Genomic DNA, 14897 nt, shown 5'->3' with positions numbered 1-14897 from the left:
GCCACCTCCGAAATCGCGCGCACCCTCGTGTACGCAGTCCTTGTGTCTCGGGCCACGTACGGAGCTGTGTGCTTCCAACTGACAAAGACCCAAGTCGAAAAACTGGAGACCCTCTACCGAGCCGCCCTTCGGGTGATCACCGGCTTGCCTCGCCACACCCGAGTGGAAGAACTATATCGCTACGGAAGACTTCCACCCCTACGGTTCATTATACAAGATTGCCGCGAGGGAACCCAGGACTGCCGTCTCCTCACTCTTCAGGGGCAGCGCCTCCTTCTCTCAGATGACCCCACCATGGCTGCCATTTTAGACGAGGTTCCACCGCACGTGCCGCCGTGGATGGACTTCCCCGTCACGAACGGCAGACCACTCAGCCGGAAGACCAACGCCCAACGCTATGGGCCGCAGCGCGCCACTATCGCCCGCGCACTCAACGAGCCCTCAACGGACCCCACGGAGATGCGGCTTTTTACGGACGCATCTGTCATGTTTCCGAGGTCGAACATTCATATGTCACGAGAGAACATGTTTATTGATACTCAGTCGTTACGCCATCTTGCCAGCGTCCTTGTGGCCGCGCTGCCTCTCCTTGCTGCCCAGTGCGCCGGTGAGGTGGCGCCCTCTGTTGAGAACGTGCCACAACAGTTCGCCGTACACGACACCTCCCCCTCCTGAGAAGCGAGTCTTTGGCTCAACTAGAGGCTGAGACGTTCTGGTGGTCTCACGGCTGGACCGCTGCGGGTGACTTGAATGGCCTCTTCTGGGCAGGGCGGTTTTCCATTGTTAGGAAGATTTCCCTGAGGCACTGCGTGCAGGTGCTTTCTTGTACGTCGGACATTCCCAGCGGCTGTCTGGACGATGTATGATCTCGGTGTATCTGCTGGTCCAACAACGGTTCCTTGTTGTTGGGTGCCTTGCCTGACGTAGACCACCGTACCTGGATGGAGGGGCTCTCTTTCTTGCGTCCTGTGTCATATATTGTAGTTTTCCGCCTCCCTCTCCCGAATGGCCTTGTTTCGTTGTCGATACGTGGATCGATACATCCACTTTGGTTGCAATGCCTCAGGTATGGTAGGAACATTTGTCTTTAGCTTGCGGCCCATGAGAAGTTCGGCAGGGGAGTAGCCCTCAGGGCCTGGCGTTGCTCGGTGTGCCAGAAGGCCTTCAATGACCCTGTCAGATTTTCGCAGAATGTTTTTGGCCGTCTGGACCGCTCTCTCAGCCTCACCGTTGCTCTGGGCATAGTGTGGGCTAGATGTCACATGTTCTACGCCCCAGCCACTCAGAAATTGTGCGAACTCGAGTGAGTTATACTGTAGGCCGTTGTCCGACCTAATGATATCTGGAATGCCATAGCGAGCGAACAGGTCTTCCAGGAAATGGACAACATGCTTCGTCAGTGTCCCGTGCAGCTCTTCAAGTTCAAAAAACTTTGAGTAGTAGTCGACGGCTAGGATGTAGTTTCTTCCTTTGAAGTAAAACAAATCGGTGCTGACCACTTGCCAAGGACGTTCTGGGAGAGGAGTTTGAAGCAGATGTTCGGTTGGTGCTTGGCGGTGCCTCTCGCAGGCTGGGCATCTGCTCACGAACACCTCGATGTCTTGGCTGATCGCTGGCCACCATGTAGACTCGCGTGCTCTCGCTCGACACCTGACAATACCTTGGTGTCCTGTGTGAAGTCTTTCCAGTACTTCCTGGCGTAGACTTGGAGGAAAGACGAGTCTTGTTCCCCTGAGCAGGAGTCCACGCACAACTGACAGTTCGTCGGCGACACTTGCATACTTGCGCACTTCTGGTGTCAACGTCTCCGTTTTGGGCCATTTTGTTGCACAATAGTGCATGACGAGTGACGTCGTCTTGTCCTTTTGCAGCTCGGCTCTAGTTTTGTTTAGCATGTCAGTCGAGGCTGGCAGTTGCTCGATCGTAAGTAGTTCATACTCTTCGATTGCTGACGCGAGGTTTTCATCTAGGCACTGTAGTGGCTTTCGCGACAACACGTCGGCAGTGTGCATGTCCTTTCCTGGAATGTGCACAATCGTGAAGTCGTATTCGAGCACACGCATGCGAAAACGCTGAAGTCGTGGTGTCATTTCGTCAATGCTCTTCGTCGAAAACAAAGGCACCAATGGCTTGTGGTCAGTCTCAATTACGAAGTGCAGTCCGAGCACATACATCCTGAAATGCTCGCACGCCCACGTTGCAGCGAGAGCCTCCTTTTCCACTTGAGCATACCTTTGCTCTGTTGGTGACATAGCCCTGGAGGCATATGCCACTGGCTGTCGCTTCCCCTCGTCGTCGGTTTGGAGGAGTACGGCTCCTAAGCCATATGATGAAGCGTCTGCTGATAGTGTCAAAGGCTTCTGAGGGTCGGAGTAGCACAGAACAGGAGTTGTCGTCAGGTCAGCCTTGATCTCGTCGAACGCTCTTTGCTGAGGTTGGAGCCAACACCAACTCGTCTCGTTGAGCAGCAGCTCTCGTAGCGGCTTTGTCTTCTCGGCTAGTCCTGGAAGAAATTTGGCCAACTGATTCACCATGCCCAGGAAGGATCTCAGCTCAGTCGTGTTTCCTGGTGATGACATCTTTCTGATGGCTTCTGTTTTCTCCGGGTCTGCAGCGATACCGTTACTGTCCAGCACGTGTCCAAGGAACTTGATTTTCGTTTTCCGAAATTCACACTTGCGTGAATTTAACGTCATTCCAGCTTCCTTGAGGCGCTGGAGCACTGCTAGAAGTTTAGCATCATGATCAGCTCGATCTCTCCCAAACACGACAATGTCATCTTGGTGGCATGCTTGCCCAGGCAGTCCTTCGAGGATGCGGAGCATTTCCCTCTGGAAGAACTCCGGAGCTGTTGCGATGCCGAAGGGTAGCCGCAGGAACTGAAACCTTCCAAATGGCGTAATGAAAGTGGTCAAGTCTTGTGATTCTGGTGCAAGGGGTGTCTGCCAATAGCCAGCATTGGCATCGAGCTTACTGAAGAGCTTCGCATTTGCCAACTTTGCCAGGTTTTCCTCCACTGTTGGCATGATGACTCTCTCCCGGATCACTTTCTGGTTTAGCTGTCCGTAGTCGACGCATATCCTGATCTCGTCATTCTTTTTCTTTGCAATGACCATAGGCGCACACCAGGGCGTTGCATGGTCAACTTGCCTGATGACTCCCAGTTTCTCCATGCTTTCGAGTTCGGCTTTGACTTTAGGCAGGAGTGGAACAGGTACTCGTCGGGGTGCTGCCACTGCATAAGGTGTAGCATTGGCTTGGAGCGTCACCCTGTAAGCTGTCTTCATTTCACCCAGACCCGTGAACAGTGAGCTGAATTCTGGTCTCGCCTCGGGAGACTTGCCTTTTTGAGTCGGGTTATCCTGTGTTTTTGTTTCCACTGTCTCCAAGTGTGCCAGAACGTTAAGAGCTCGTATGGCTGGTCGTCCCAACAGTGCAGTCTGTAGCCCTTCCACTATGAAGACTTGTTGGTATGTTGACCTGCCTTGCCATGAAATGGTTGCATCAAACATTCCCTTCGCCTTGATGGGTGTTCGGCCAGGTCCAAAAAGTCTCTTGTTCGGTGTCTTTGGTTTCTCCATGCAGTTGTTGTCGTGCTGGGACGGAGGAATAACACTGACGTCTGCTCCTGTATCAACTTTGAAGTGCACTGGACGTCCTTCCACCGTTGCTGTGATGAACCATGGCTCTTGGTTTTCTTTGTCACAGAGCTCACCGAGGAACACGGCCTCCGCATTTGCAGTTCCTTTTTTTGTGGTGAATGGCCTCTGCTGTGGTTCTCCTCCCAAGTGTTGATGTCCCGACAAGCATACAGTGGCGTAATGCCCGGTCTTCCTGCAGTTGTGGCACTGCTTTCCAGCCGCAGGGCATTGTTTCTTTGAGTGTTGTCGAGTGCTGCCACACCACTTGCAAGAGGTTTGTACCGTCGGATGTCTGACTGGTGCCTTGCCTCCTTTTCGTGGCCCATTTCCGTAGTTCAGGCGTCCTTTTGGCCCTCGCAGCTCGTCTACCGCAGCACCTTGTTCAGCTTTATCGCGCAGCTCGTTCTGTTGTTTTTTTACGATTTCCGAGTTACGTGCTTTCTTTGTGGCGGTCTGTAACGTGAGCTTGGGATCTAGCTGTAACTTCTCGCTTAATCCCACGTCTAAAAGTCCCACAACCAACCGGTCGCGGATGAGGTCTTCCTTCAGCCGACCGTATTCGCACGTGTCGGCGAGCTTGTGGAGATCCGTGATGAACGCCTCGACGGACTCGTTCGCTTCTTGCTTACGACGGTTAAACTTTGCTCTCTCGAATATTATGTTCGTGCAGGGGATGAAGTGTTCCTCGAACTTGCCTTTCACTGTTGTGTAGTCGGCGAGGTCGGCGTCGGTCAGTTGCAATGACGCTAAGATGTCTTCGGCTCCCTTGCCCATCGCGTACAGAAAAGTGTTCACCTGTGTTTCCGCGTCGCGGAGGTGAAGACCCGACACGACACGGTAGCGCTCCCAACGTGCACTCCACCGTTTCCAGTCACTTGGATCGCGAAAGTCCAACTTTTCTGGAAGTTCGATGGCGAACAGGTTGAAGAAGTTCCCGCCATTTTGCTGCTGCGCTGCCGCTGCCCTTTGTGTGGCGATGTTTCCTTCTTCGTCCCGCATGTTGAGTAGTTGGTGGGCGCTCACCGGTCTCTGGACGGCGTCTACTTGTTCTTGAGGTTAGTCGTTTCTTTCTTTTACCGCTGCCACCATGTCATGTTTCCGAGGTCGAACATTCATATGTCACGAGAGAACATGTTTATTGATACTCAGTCGTTACGCCATCTTGCCAGCGTCCTTGTGGCCGCGCTGCCTCTCCTTGCTGCCCAGTGCGCCGGTGAGGTGGCGCCCTCTGTTGAGAACGTGCCACAACAGTTCGCCGTACACGACAGCATCCTGGAATCCGAACACTCAGATCGCTGCCGTTGTGGCGAGAACTGAAGACGGCTATCATCGCCTACAAAATTACCACCTAAACGAGACACCCTCCACCACCGAAATGGAGCTCCGGGCGCTTCAAGTCGGTGTAAATTGGATTCTCACAGACCACCGAATTGTGAACGAGCAAACCAAGACGGTCACGATCTGCACTGACAGTTCCACAGCTATCCACGCCTTAATCGGTCCTCCCAGAGTCGGAACCACGGAGTACGCCATAAAAAGCGGCTGCAACATAATAAAAGCACAAAAAGACGTCGCAGTGAAAATCCAGTGGGTGCCTGGGCACTCCGGTCAAGCGGACAACGAGGCCGCGCACGACCTGGCGAGCGAGGCTTGCACTTCTCGCCGCTCGCAGGGAGTGCCGATCTACCGTCCATCGCTTGACCACAGCCCGGAGGAAGAACGACGACGACGGAAGCAAATTCGGAAAAACCGGTTGAAAGATCATGTACCACCCCTCGAGAATCCATTGCCTAAAGGTCTACCTCGGGGGGCCCAAGTGCTTGTTGTTAAAGCGCGAACGGGCTTCGCTATCACAGAAGACATGGTGGCAAGGTGGCGGTACAACCAACTGTGCAATCAAGAAGGCGATCCCCCACCACCTCCAATCACACGTTGCAGCAGCTGCTCCGCAGATCAAGCACCGACCATCAGACGTCTCATCTGGGAATGTGACGGACTAAAAGACGTCAGAGAGGAGCACCGACCACCAGGTGTGACCTCCTACGAGGGGTGGGTTACTCTGGTACAGGACCAAAAAACGACCTTGCTCGCACTGTGGAGCTTCGCTTGTGAAGCCTCCATAGTGCGCCGCACCTAACTCGTAACACCCCTTTAGCCCCTTCCCAAACAGGCCAAGTGCCACCCTTTTTTCGGAATAAATTTGTTACTACTACTTCTCGCCGATGCCCTTTCCCTCTCAAAGGTTCTCTTTCCCCTCGCTTCAATTGGATCTGGCGCGACACGTGACCGTTGTCTTCCCATGATCCCGCGCGATTCGGTCGTCTGCTCGAAACCAACGCCATCACTGGGCCAGGCGTAGCTGCGGCTCCGTTGTTCACGGCCCGGCCGTAGGTTTTTTAACATTTTACCACAACCTCGGCGGCTACGCGATGCCATCATGCTGCGCTGCATATTGCACAAACAGCATTGCGAAAGGAAAGAAGCTCTCTTGCCGTCCCGACGGGAAAGGAAAATCTTCAACGGCGAAGACGATGGCTCCACCGGATCGGTCGGAAAAGTTTTGAGTGCCCCCGAGGCAGACTTTGCGAGGTAAGTCGTTGTCAACCTCTGAATCGTATTACCTGCCTCTTTCAGTCTCGCCGAGGAAGATCGCGTAGTACGGTCATGAGACGAGACAAACACGGAACTATATTTCCGACGCGAAGGACTTAGACACGTTTTTCGCGCGTATTTGAGCATAGAAACTGACTCGCTCACTCTTAGCTCGCTTGCATTGAGTCGGCCGAGTTTAGAACGATGCGCGAGAGACTAGGGTGCCACTAAAATGAAAAGGGTTGTAGTGTTACCGCGTACATCTTGCGTCAGTGAAAGGAGAGTCACCAAAGATCGAGCACCTCGCGATTTTGTTTGTGCAACATATTTCCGCGATCGGTGCTTCACAAATGGCAACTAAATATATGCGGTGCTGCATTTGATTTTCAGGATCACTTCACGAACGATCAGTTTGTGCCAGTGATCTTGGCAAAGACTGACCTCAAGAAACTCAAGCCATAGGCAGATCCTTCTATTTTTTCGCTCCGACCTCTTCCGAATGTGCCATATTTTGCCTTCCAGCAATAAATATTTTCTTGTCTTCATCTTTGTATGTGATTTGTCTTTTGTGATTAATAAAACATCAATTATTGACAATAAAAAAAATTATCTGGTATTTAAAAGGCTTTGCTGAAGTATCTCTTTGTCTTCGTTTTGTAACTCACGCAGTAAGGGACGCCCGCAGGTGTGCGACAAAGCTTATGCGCTTTGAGAGTGAACTCAAAGGTGTACCTTGCGCGTGAGAACGTCAAGACACTAATATATGTGATATATGAGAAGCGTGCTGGCAAGGCAACCGAGCACACGCAATTTTTCATTTTAACAGAGGGGATACAAGTGAGTGCATTTGATTATTTGACGGGTAGTTTTATGCCCGAGGCGCGTAAACGGCCGACGTCGCATATTCCTCCGCGCGCATGTGCACAGTTGCAGGTAGAATTCGACGCTTACAAAATGTGTACGAAGTAAACCAAGCCGCTGGATTGACAAAACGATCGGTGATGCTAAAAATTACCGAAATGTCCTGTTTTACACGCATAGTGGTGTCATTTATTTGCCTAACTCCAGCGATGCCGATTCTCCAAATGCACTTCGTTCAAGATACTGAAACGTTTTAGTAGAGCGTACGCTGAGGATTGCGAGCCTTGCGGGGGCGTGCCCAATTGATGCTCAAAGCGACGGCACGAGCTCCCGCTAGCAACGCAATCCTTGCCCACGAAACTCTATTTAGACGCAAGGAGAGGTGCATTCTATCGTGTGCCTGCTCTCAGCTTTTGCTGCAATAAACGGGTAAACGAAATACATTTTCGCAGTTCATGCCGATGTTCTAAAAAACTCAACTGTTTTCTTTTTGAATCGTTTGCGTTTAGCGGAGTAGGAGGAAGCTTGTCTTCACGCCCGAGCGATTCTAACTCTGCTTGTGCTATTATATTTGCCGATAGAGACGTCTTGCCGTACTTGGAACTCTAATAAAGGTGAACAAATGCTAGTTTCCTCATGTTAGAAAACAAAACTCTCTTAATATTTGAAAAAAAAAAAAAAAAAAAACTAGTCTACCGTATTTAATAACATGAACGGCCCGGCACCTGGTTGTGCCCGGCACAGAGGCGCGCGCCATCGCGCGCCTTGTGGGCCCCGCTCAGACATGGCGGCGGGGGGCGTGGGGCGGACAGAGGGTGAGGAGGATTGCCCTCAATGGAAAGGAGGAAAACGAGGGGAGAGGAGGAATTGCGCTACTGGCGACCGGCTAAAGTGCGATCCAAACCAACGCTTCTTTTTGCGCCTGTAGGTCGTGCGGCTGCGGATGTGACGTATTTTCGTGACGTCGCGCCACTTCTTCGCTCCTTCCGGGCGCGCACAAAAAATTTGGATAATTTCAACTTCTTTCTCAACGCGCGGTAACGTAGTAGGGCGCTCCTGTGTCCCGGCCAATCGGTGGAGGGCAAGCTAGTTCCGGCTCCGCGTTTCTTCGCCGCCTTCTCAGAGCAAGTGACAAAAGCGCCCGGTGCGCATCCACAATTGGCCCTCTCCTCCCCCCACTTTTATTCTCTTCCAACATAACAACGCGATCTCTCTCTCTCTCTCGCCGCCTTCTGGCTGCGACAGACTGGCCTAGCCGGCCAGTCTGTTGCGCGCGTGCGCGCTCGCCCGAAGTTGGCCCGTCCAAACCAAAGCGCACGGTTCTGACTCAGAAAGCGCGCCCGGAAACAGCAAAAACGTCAGGAAATGCGTCACATCCGCAGCCGCACGACTTACAGGCGCAAAAAGAAGCGTTGGTTTGGATCGCGCTTTAGCTGACGGAGATGGTTTCTCGTGGATTTTCAATGGAGGACTGTCGTGCTCTTGGTTTATTTTGCGCACTCTCCCATAGAGTTCCATGCAAATCCGATTCCGATTTTTCTTCCTCTCGCCGCAGCGCCATCTGTCGCAAATCGGGGGTAGCCGCAAGCAGACGAGTACACAATCCGGTCACGGCGCCGCGGTAGGCTTCTATGTGCCGTTTCCCCACCTGTCTATCTTACACCCTGAACAGAACTAAGTATAATTCAATGTTGATCTTTACGAAAACATTTTTATTTTTATACAAGCAGGGAGAAGGCTCTACAGCTTATAGTGATTGTCATTTTCAGGCGTGTGCTAAATTTCTTGTAAAGGGATTGCAGAAAACTACACAGCAAAAGTGTGTCTAAAAGGTTCATAACCCAGGGGCGGATCCAGACCTCCATTTTGGGGGGGGCGGTTCCTCGGCGTAAAACGGGGGGGGGGGGGGGGGGGGAGTGTTTATATTTTTGTGGAGTCATCGTTTTTACTAAACTCTGATAACATAATATAGATCTTGAGAGCTTTTGTATCGGTTTACCTGTAGGGGATGAACTCTTTGAACTTTCTGTGGCTATGCACACCAAGGCACACGCTCCCGTACTTTTGACTGCATAGCCTCAGAAAGCTGGGCATCTGGCCAACGCAATGTCTCTGCTCGTGCGGAAAATCACGTGCAATTGCAAGCTTACCAAAGCTATATTCACGTGCACGCCATACGTGCCTGCTCGTATGGGGCACCAGTCAGGACGCTACACTGTAGCGTCCCGACTGTAAATTTGACTGTAAAATTTACGGTCAAATACCAGGCAGCTGATGCTGCCAAACTTGTACAGTAAAAATAACGGTGCACTGTAAATCTGGTTTACGATAAATTTAAACGGGGACCGTAGAAATCTACGGTCGGCCTTCAAATTTGCGGTAAAAAAAATTTACAGCGCGCCGTTATGTTTACGGTGCAATCTAAACGACGAGAAAGGTGGTAGTATTCAGGTTCATAACATCATTGTATAGTGATGTTATGAACTCAATGATGTTATGAACCTCGACTGAACCAAGCACGTTTTGAAGGCTTTCAGCAAGTTGGCCGAACATGTATTGTTTGTACAAGAAATGCCGACGTTGAAATTCATAAATGGTTTTTTGAACTGTTGATACCGGCATAAGAGGCATTCCGTTGAACTTCAGGTACAAAAAAAAAACAAGGTCGTATTTTACGGCCTTTCTTTTTTCTCCTGCAGACAGAGACATTAACACGTCGTAGTTATCATTAGGGGATTGCATCACGTTAACAGCACCGTCTTCATTAGAATCCGCACTAGTCGACCGAGTCGAAGAGTCCTCAACCTGAAGCGGGCCTGCAGGCGATGCGCCGTCGCCCAAGAAACCCGTCACTCGTAAATGCGCACAGTTCAAATGTGCCGTGATCGAACTATGATTTCACACCTTCTGACAGTTGGAGCACGAACACGAAAACAAAATGCTGTCGGTGATGTGGCCTTTTAGATGTTTTAGCAAAGCCTCCCTTGTGTGGCACTCCTCTAGGCATGGTGGCAAAGTGCACTGAAAGCTTTCCAAACTCCTCGAAACAAACCAAACTTCCCTTAGGCGTACCAATGCCTATGTCTTCTCAAAATATGACACCTGAGAGCATCATACGTAACAAACTGGCGACAGCATCCTTCGTCCACACACTGAAGAATTCGAGAGCTGAAAACGTGCTCATCGAATTGCACAACCATCAAGCGTGCTTGAACAGAAACTACAAATTCTGCAAGTAAACATCTTTTAGAGTGTTGTATTTATGCCACCATTACACTATCCTTGCCAATCAAGCAGCAGATTGATAGTGAAATACCTGCCTCGAGTATCCAGTTGCCTTCCGCTCCAAATTTTCAGGTGCACAAAAATCCGGGAATGCCACAAACGAACGAGGACAACATGGCGCGGAGACGGGTGGGAAGGCGGGAAAATGAACTGAACGTCAGCTTTTTCCACTTCTTTCCGCGTTGTCCCAACCAACGTTCCTTTCTTTTGTTTATGCTTCTAGCTAGTCGCATTGTTGCTCTACTGTTTGCTCTTAGTTCTCTTTTTTTTCCTTTTTCAGTTAAGGCAGTTACGCTCTGCGTTGGCGCGGCTGGCGCGGACAAAGAAAGGAGGTGAAGGGGCGAGAGGAGACTCTCTGGGTTCCTGCAGCTTCCGAAAGGTCAAGAGTGGTGACCAATTAGCGAAGCGCGTCTTTTCTTTCTGTTTTCTTGCTCCATGAAGTTTTGCGTTTCCCTCTCGGTTTTTTTGCTCGTTTACGGTGCATTTCAGATAATTCCTCTTCACGGCGTACTTGTAGTTTTTATTAGCGTATAGCGCCGTAAATTTGACGGTTACTTTTTACAGTGTATGCTTTCGAAGCTAAGCGCTTGTGAGCCCGAGCATGCTGGGCGCCGATAAAAGCTGCGCACAATGCCTGGTTACTACTACTGATATGTCAAAAAACACCTCGACCGCACGAACACTCGTGTGGGGGAAGCTCCAAAACTAATAGATTGCGTTTGTCCAAAGTGAAGTAGGGTAAGATGGGCCAAATGAGACGCGGGGCAAAATGCGACAGTTGGAGTGAAGGCATCCAATGAAAGTTTTTGTTTAGTGCCAGCTATCACCTAGACACAAGTATCAAGCTTCACTGAGACGTGCCTTAGCCTGTTCACTTTGCGTGAGCCATAAATGACTGCCTTTGGCAAGTCCTTTCCGGAGAAAAAGAAATGCCGATTTGAGATTGCCGAGTTTACCGCCCGTCAAAGAGGTGCATAATTCCGCGCGAGATTTCGCTTCGAGAAGTACGCCCCGGTTGGCACAGACTTTCTACCAAGGTATAATTTAGTTTCATTCCTAAGTTTTATTCGCTTCATGCAGACCAAATTTGAGTGTTCAGCGTGCTTTTTTTTACGGAAATAATTATTCGCGTAACGGGATACGCACGAGACAAAACGCGACAATGTAGCATTGTATGACGCGTGTGTCAATAATGTACCAGTTTCCTGGTTGTTCCTGAGTCATATTTTCCTCTCGGTGTCTAGGAGGATCAAAACGTACAAAAGAAAGACAACAGGGGCTTCATGGCGCATAAGTAACACTACGAATGCTCTTGAAAGTGAAGCAACAGCGTCACTCCCTTCGCGTTGCCGCCACACTTTTTGGCGTACCAAGGGATGTGCTTCAAAAGCGAGCAAAAAGACAAAAAGAATAAAAAAACAATGGCTCCACAAAAAAAAAAAAAAATGGCGAGGCGTTTGGGGGGGGGCGATCGCCCCCACCGCCCCCCCCCTTGGATCCGCCACTGCGCGGAGACGGGTGGGAAGGCGGGAAAATGAACTGAACGTCAGCTTTTTCCACTTCTTTCCGCGTTGTCCCAACCAACGTTCCTTTCTTTTGTTTATGCTTCTAGCTAGTCGCATTGTTGCTCTACTGTTTGCTGTTAGTTCTCTTTTTTTTCCTTTTTCAGTTAAGGCAGTTACGCTCTGCGTTGGCGCGGCTGGCGCGGACAAAGAAAGGAGGTGAAGGGGCGAAAGGAGACTCTCTGGGTTCCCGCAGCTTCCGAAAGGTCAAGAGTGGTGACCAATTAGCGAAGCGCGTCTTTTCTTTCTGTTTTCTTGCTCCATGAAGTTTTGCGTTCCCCTCTCGATTTTTTTGCTCGTTTACGGTGCATTTCAGATAATTCCTCTTCACGGCGTACTTGTAGTTTTTATTAGCGTATAGCGCCGTAAATTTGACGGTTACTTTTTACAGTGTATGCTTTCGAAGCTAAGCGCTTGTGAGCCCGAGCATGCTGGGCGCCGATAAAAGCTGCGCACAATGCCTGGTTACTACTGCTGATATGTCAAAAAACACCTCGACCGCACGAACACTCGTGTGGGGGAAGCTCCAAAACTAATAGATTGCGTTTGTCCAAAGTGAAGTAGGGTAAGATGGGCCAAATGAGACGCGGGGCAAAATGCGACAGTTGGAGTGAAGGCATCCAACGAAAGTTTTTTAGTGCCAGCTATCACCTAGACACAAGTATCAAGCTTCACTGAGACGTGCCTTAGCCTGTTCACTTTGCGTGAGCCATAAATGACTGCCTTTGGCAAGTCCTTTCCGGAGAAAAAGAAATGCAGATTTGAGATTGCCGAGTTTACCGCCCATCAAAGAGGTGCATAATTCCGCGCGAGATTTCGCTTCGAGAAGTACGCCCCGGTTGGCACAGACTTTCTACCAAGGTATAATTTAGTTTCATTCCTAAGTTTTATTCGCTTCATGCAGACCAAATTTGAGTGTTCAGGGTGCTTTTTTTTACGGAAATAATTATTCGCGTAACGGGATACGCGCGAGACAAAACGCGACAATGTAGCATTGTATGACGCGTGTGTCAATAATGTACCAGTTTCCTGGTTGTTCCTGAGTCATATTTTCCTCTCGGTGTCTAGGAGGATCAAAACGTACAAAAGAAAGACAACAGGGGCTTCATGGCGCATAAGTAACACTACGAATGCTCTTGAAAGTGAAGCAACAGCGTCACTCCCTTCGCGTTGCCGCCACACTTTTTGGCGTACCAAGGGATGTGCTTCAAAAGCGAGCAAAAAGACAAAAAGAATAAAAAAACAATGGCTCCACAAAAAACAAAAAAAAATGGCGAGGCGTTTGGGGGGGGGGGCGATCGCCCCCACCGCCCCCCCCTTGGATCCGCCACTGGGTGCATAGCGGGCTACCCTTCTATCCTCGGATGAACCGCAGGGGATGGCTACGGGCTGACACGGCCCTGGCAAGGCATTCTAACGCAACGCAAAGTATAGTGCATCATACACAAGGCGCGTAGCCTTTGTCCTTAACGTAATGGCCGTGTTTTGTACCAGTGTTACATAATTTGTGTTGTAATGAAGCTAGCTTGTTTGGAGAAACAACTACTGGTTGGCAACTCTGTCGTTAAGAAAAATTTGATATGTACAAACTGAACCCGAGTTAAATATTTATTGGAAGAAATAATTTGAACTTTAAAGGACCTTGCTGTCTATTTAAAATGCTACCTGACCAATGTAGTTGCGCTCACTTTTGTTCACCGTAGCGGCAGGCCCGTCTCTGCCAGTGGCTTGCGTTTCCTTCGCCAGTTCGCTTCCAGCACTGGCTTCCAGCGAGTTTTTTAGGTGCTATGAAATAAAGGGCTACGCTTGGGGATAAACCAAAGCATAGCTCTCCAGCAAGATTGAGCTCCCCAGTACGGGTTCCTTGGTTCATGCCTTGCGTCGCCCCGGAATGTCCGCATCGGCTGACGAACTTTGCTGTGGGAAGCTGGGTGGTACTTGCGTCGGAGGCCAAGTCGGTTCCCTTGGCCACACCGACTACCTCGATAGGAGGGGGTTACTTTTATATAAATGATTTAATACTGTCGTAGCGAATAAAGGTACATAGCGAAACCGAGCTGCAAAGATTACTCTCTAGTGCGAGGTGGGAAGGAGGTGCTCGGGGGTTAGCCATACTTGGCTGGCTCGTAGGATAAAATCCCGATTACGGGGGCATTGTCCCTCGGAGTCCCTTGACGGGGTTCGATTACGGAGCGTGAGCTCTCGAGCTCCAGCACAAAGTAGAACCACTAGAAATCACTTGTTGGCCCCCCCCCTTTTTGGTAGACCTGCGATTCTCCGATGCGTCATGAAACGGGCGTTTCCCAGTGGCCGAGAGTGCACAACCAGTCGGCTCACTTCTCCACCATGGGGAAATCGCTTAATTTTCCTGTGTGATGCTCCACGATCTGCGTATGTCTCACGGCCAAACGTCAGGCAGGTTCGGACGCGAGCAAATGACTCCTTAGAACTCGTGAGGCGAGTCGGACAGCCGTCCCCGATGTGGACAGCGCCGACGATCATTCCGCCAGACGTGGTCCAACATTGCCCAGTCAACCACCGCACTCTTAGATAGCTCTCCCGACCGGAAACGCACGTTCCGGTTCTCTCGGCTGGAAGCACGAGTTTTGACCCTCGCATCGCAAAGTACACCAGTCTATCCAAGTCGCCCTCCACCGAGGGAAGTGTTCGCCAACGCTTTCCTAGCAGCCAGTTCCCTCTCGTGCTAACGGTCCACCGTTAGCACGAGAGCATTAGCAAAAGTGTAAGGATCGCCTTCGTCGATCCTTACACCCACGGTTGGGCAAAGAGGGCCTTTCAGACGATGCGCTCGTACGGAACAGTAATCCAATGTCAATCTATATACAATGTATTTATTAAAAAAAAAAATCTCGCCAGTGTCACTTTTGTTTTTGGGTTTCCCCAGTGTCGTTAGGAGCGCAACCCCGTGTGCCTCCTCCCCCTCCCCCATCATTGA

The 14897-nt window shown here is 50.4% G+C and overlaps 1 pseudogene; it reads right to left on the bottom strand.

Moving 5' to 3' along the window:
• Positions 1 to 513: 513 nt before the first annotated feature.
• LOC121838406 lies at positions 514 to 1247 on the bottom strand (annotated as a pseudogene).
• Positions 1248 to 14897: the final 13650 nt, after the last annotated feature.

This window comes from Ixodes scapularis, unplaced genomic scaffold (assembly GCF_016920785.2).
Source record: "Ixodes scapularis isolate PalLabHiFi unplaced genomic scaffold, ASM1692078v2 PGA_scaffold6__148_contigs__length_123643588, whole genome shotgun sequence".
NCBI classification, from domain to species: domain Eukaryota; kingdom Metazoa; phylum Arthropoda; class Arachnida; order Ixodida; family Ixodidae; genus Ixodes; species Ixodes scapularis.
Note: the sequence above shows the minus strand (reverse complement) of the source record. Positions and strands in the feature narration are given on the sequence as shown.